Genomic DNA, 5,842 nt, shown 5'->3' with positions numbered 1-5,842 from the left:
AATATAATAACGATTAATATGGCTCTATTTATGAATCAATAATTTTTTTAATAAATAATTATTTAATCATAATTAACACATTTTTAAAATTAAAAAATAATTATTGCTAATGTCTCTAACAAAATTTTTGCAAAATTATTTATAAATCTCATTACCTTACTAGAGCATTATGTAACCATAGAGATAATTTTTAATCTTTTGTTCTACTTTACAATAACTTTTCATGTTTTAACCCATCAATAGCGATCCCATCAACAACATCAGACAACAAAATCAACATCAAATATGCAAAAATCTGGTCTTAAAAAATTCTTTTTTAGAACAAAAAGAAAATCTAAGGACTTCAAATATCCCGTAGAAAATCTCTTAAAGCAATGAAACGACAAGCTATATATAACCAACAATATTTGTACTATTAGATTATCATACTCCCCCCTCCCCCCTTAAACGAATCTCTACTAAAGTAGAAGGTTTGACATGCGAATGCATCTATTATAGTCTCCTTTGCCTTCTATCACTCTTTCTACAGGTGCTGTCAGTAGGAATTGGGGTCACATCCTCTGCAAGTAAAGAAATATAACTATAATATGCAATGTTACCCTAAACTCTAAACCCTAAATCCTAAGGTTTTAATCCAAAAATTAAGATTAATTTCATTATTTGGAATTTGAAAGCTTTTAATCAAAATGCTAGAGAATAAATGGAGATGAAAGCTGGGAGCATGTTCATCCATTCTAGAGCGAACTCATTGTTTATTTGTGTTTGGCTCCTTTGAAAATTTGTCCATTAGAGCCGATCTCATGTTCGAAATTATTTGTGAATATCATGTTCCAATTTGATTTGTGTAATCTGAAAAAAAGAAAAAACACCACATAAATATGAGAAGTAGCTGAAATAAAAAAATCTACTTAAATCTTAAAGATTCACAACAACAACAAGAGAATAATGAACAATATATTTGAGTCAAATAACTCAAACAAGAAAAGCAAGCTGAAAATTAAACCATTTAAAACCCCTCCAGCAAATTAATTTAAACACAAGATAAAACCTCAATATTGCTTCACATTTACATCATAAGGCAAACAATGCAAGAAAATACAAACCCACATTTTATGATCAAATTCCTTTGTAATTTCATCTTTATAAGGTATATTCTACATAATGAGGAGATCAGCAATCTTTAATCCCTTGACAATGGCCATCCAATCAAAACATGAATATAATCATGCAAGGCAAGACGAAACCTTCTGAGATCCATAAAAAAAAACAATTCAAGTAGAAAATTTTAAAAGTAGGTAGAAGATCCCTACCAGTAGATAGTAGAGGAGCCATGTTCAGAGATGCTAATATTAGAGATATCATTTTTGATGGTCACAAGAAAATGAGGAGGAAAGTTATATTGTGACTTTGGAGCAATACATCCAGGGTCAATCTAGGGAATCAATCAACCAAACATATACCAAAATTGTAAGCATCATTTATAATCATCAACCACTATTGATTATTAACTCCAATATTGCAAACACATTACTCTGCTTTGTTCATATAAGAATACTATGCAAATAGGAAATTTAAATAAGAATTATCTTATAAATTTGTCTGACAAATCAGAGAGAATTATCTTCTTTACACTGTAGTAACAGCTCTTTCTGTCCTAAGTTGTTTCAATCCAGATACGACAGTAAGAAAAACAAATTTAAAGAATTCATCTAGTTCCTATTGAAAGTTCTTGATTTATCAGTCATCATAGACGGACACTAAAAAGAAAAAAAGCTTTGACTTTTAAAAAAAATCTCAAAATATTGAATGTTCTCAGTTTCTTTTAAGCCAACCTGCTTCAGTCAAGCTGTCAAATATGGGGAATGATGTAATTTTAGAGCATTTGAAACTTGTTCCTTCTACATACGCTGAAAACATTTTGGAATGTAAAACCCAAAATGCAGGTGAAATTTGCACTGCAATAAGAAAATCGATAATATCCAATTTAATCAAAATCAATTACATAATGCAAAACCATTATTAACTTTTGTAGAAGAAAAAAATAAATAACAACATATGAGATCAACAAATACAATCCATAATCATTGCAGTGCAAGGAGATAACTTCTCTAAAAAAAATCACACTCACTCCAACGCCACATTTGAAGGAATCAAAATCCAACTAAGCACACATTATCAACAGAAAGTGAAAATTTTATTAAGCAAAAAAATGAATTCATAATTACATGTTTAAGATTGGACTCATATACTTAGTTTAAGACAAGCTTCCAATAAATTATGAAGAATATGGATAAACCTTTAAAACATAGTAAAGATAATAGACTAGCTTCAATTTTAATAATTAGGAAATATTAACTTGCAAATGTAACAGTCTCAAAATTCTCACAGCTTCAATCAAATTGAATTATCACCATCATGGCAAGCTCTATTTGATGAATTTATGTTGATATTGTCTTAGAAGATTTACTAATTTGAACTTCTACTCTTTCGGTTGCTTTGAATTTTTCCTTAACCTCAATATTTGGAAGAAAATTTTCCTCAAGGATTATCGTAAATTTCACTTTCAATATTCTTACACAGCTCACTGTTTTGTGGTGCGCATTTGTCTTGTCCTTCTATTATGAAAAAGAATATATTGTTATATTAATCATAAGTACATTTAATAGAAGTTGTTGTGTATTGTTTCTTGATTTTTAGAATCTTGATTACATATGCTTTTGTGTTTTGCAATTGTATCATTTATATTGAACTTTAGTATTAGTATCATTAGAGATTTAAGAACTTACAATAGATCTAAGGGCTCATTTGTTTGATAATATGGATTTCAATTAGATTAAGCAAAATGATGATTTGCTCAAAGTATTGTGAAGAATTGTCAACTTCATTAGTTTTCACTTCTATGTCGTGCTTAGAGTCTTCAATTATTACAAAACAAATCATATCTTTTTTTTTTTTCATTTTAATATTGTCGGTTAATTTCTACTGAATGTTGTTGTTAGCTCTCTGGATGATGCTTTTTTTGCCTTTTTAACTTTGTACTTTTCTATTCTTCTTACATCTTTAATGTTTATTATATTTTCTAACCTTATAATCTTATGCCCAAACCCACCTGTGTGTTTATAGCTTTATTTTCTAAAGGTTCTTCTCCCATGATGTCTTTAAAATGCTCATTTTACTTTCTATCCTTCTTGATCTTGCCCAAAAATCTTATGTTTATTAAGTTTCACTTGTTTGATAATGAGTCTATTGTGCCCAACCCTAGGTTTAATAATGAAAATAGGACTTTGTACGTAATAATTTCTTTGAAAATAAACCTTCATATTATTATTTTATGAAATTTATCCACGAGTGTTCATGACATTTTATGTGAAATGTCTATGCCATTCTCTATTATAAAGATATAGTGTTTCTTATACTAAGTTATATATCCTTTTTTTAGACAAGTACATTACTAATGTTGTGACCATTGCAAGTAAATATTGTATATCCATGGGTTGTGACAATTTGATTTTCTATTGTATAGATGCATATTGCTTTTATATTTAATTTTGTGTCACAACATTTGCCGTAATATGATTTGGAGGTGTTAGGAGAGGTCCATGACCTTGCTGAACATCGAAGATGCTACGATAATTTTTTCGTTTAAAGAGTTTCTCTCTCACAATATGTAGAGACATTCTAACTTCGAAGTTTTTTTGTCATCTTGACACACTGTTATCAAAAATATTGTGCCAAAATTTTTTTCATCATATAGATATTTCACTTTATTGCTCATCATTGAAAATTTTGATGAGATTAAATATACTCTTTGTTTGCTTCTTCTATGGCATGATTGCATTGTCTCCATTCATTATATCGGCATTAGAGGGAAAGGTGGATTTCATCGAATAAATGGATAAATATGAGCCTAATATCTATCATTAATCTTTAAGTTATTTTTCATCCATATGATTGGTACATTTTGCCTTATAGTTTAATATAATTTATGTGAATAAATAGTTTATTCAATATTAATTAAATTTAAAAAAAAATTGTATTATAATACACGTAAGTTTTGAGATTTTATAATAATATACGTGCACTTTTTGCACGTGCAAATATACTAGTAATATGAAATAAAGTGGTATGTGTGTAAATCCCCCTATTTTTTTTTACTATAAATTGAATGATATAATATTACTTTATGGTTATGATCATTCAAACTCATTTTTCATTAAATTATAATTTTAGTTTTGACTCTTCAGATTTAATCAGAATATCAATGATTTATATAGTAAATGCTCCCATAATTTTATTTTGATCTACTCTACTAATCTATGATTCTCGCGTGTGGGTGGAAGCTCCCAATCGCTTATTTGGATCGGTAGCTTTTATCAAAATTCGTAGAGAAAGTTTCAACCTATACGATTTATTTGCATAAAAATTTTGAAGTACTATTAAGGTTTCATTTGAGATAGCTTTTTTACTGCTTCTTAAAACAGTTTTTTAGTACAAAAATTTTTTAGTATAAAAATTAAAATTTTTATACTAAAATCTGCTTTAAGAAGCAATAAAAAAGTCATAAAAAAAAACCTAAGTAAGAACTTTTTTTTCTCTTTTATAAATATCATAAAATTCTTAAATATTTACATAGCTAATAACTAAATTCTTATAATTTATTTATATGACACACAGATTTTTAAATCACATTAAAAAAAAAAAATTAATATCAACATATTTAACTTAAAACATATTTTTTATACAAACTCGTTGATGCGATTTGGATACCAAAGTAGAACATAAGTAAACATAAACATTTATGTTATAGATATGTAAATATATAAGGATTTTGTGGTATATATATAAATTCCTTTTTTAATTTTTAGATGAAAGTCATAGCATTTCTCTAAAAAGAAAATCACAAAAAAAAATAGTTTTATTTTATATTGTGTCCCAAGATAGCTAAAACGCAATGATATTTCAAATCTTCATGGCATGTAGTATAAGTACATAGAGCATGGACACAATCAAAATATGTGAAAATGTTGATGGCATTCCACATCAAGAGGGGGATGGATTGGTTCTTTTAAAAGTTTTTTTGAAAATTTTAAAAATATTTTGCTTAAAAATAAATCTTGAAATATACAGAAGTGATTAAAGGTATAAATTAAAATTTCAAATAAAAACTCACTAGAAATTAATATATTTTTTGCTTTTATACTTGTAGAAAACAACTTTTTCTTTGTTTATTGATTTAAAAAAAAAAGATCAACAAAAAATAATCACCAAAATTCTCTTTCACACAAGTAATCAAAATTAAACCAGATTGCAATAAAGTAAATTACAAAAAAAAAAGTATGAAAATGCAAACTAAGGTTTATAGAGGCTCGATCAAATTTACTTATATCCACTCTCCAAAGATCTTCATCTTTGGGAATTGTACTAAATATGTCTCTACTTCATCACACAACTAGGCAGAAATGTCATTCTCCTTTAACCGGACCATATATGAAATTTGGTAATCTCATATTAAGAACCATTATCCTATTTTTTTATTTCAATAATTTAATATTTTTGATATTTTTTTATCAAATTTTTATTTTTATTATAAAAAAAATGAAGATAATTTTGTATTGGTAACACTTTCATAGCATAACTTTTTAGATATTATAGAGATTAATATTATGAAAGTTTTGATTATTTATTTGAGATTTTCTACTTAGTGATTTTGAAAAATAGCTATTTTTATTAATTCAAAATTTTATTTTGACATCTAAAAATAGTGCTTTAGTCCAATTGAATCTTCAAAATATTGTTATATATATCTCTAGTAATTTGGTTAATTTTAAAAATCATAAATTTA

This window comes from Dendrobium catenatum, unplaced genomic scaffold (genome assembly GCF_001605985.2).
Source record: "Dendrobium catenatum unplaced genomic scaffold, ASM160598v2 original_scaffold_153559, whole genome shotgun sequence".
Taxonomy (NCBI): domain Eukaryota; kingdom Viridiplantae; phylum Streptophyta; class Magnoliopsida; order Asparagales; family Orchidaceae; genus Dendrobium; species Dendrobium catenatum.
The sequence above is the reverse complement of the archived record's forward strand: the minus strand, read 5'-3'. Positions refer to the sequence as shown.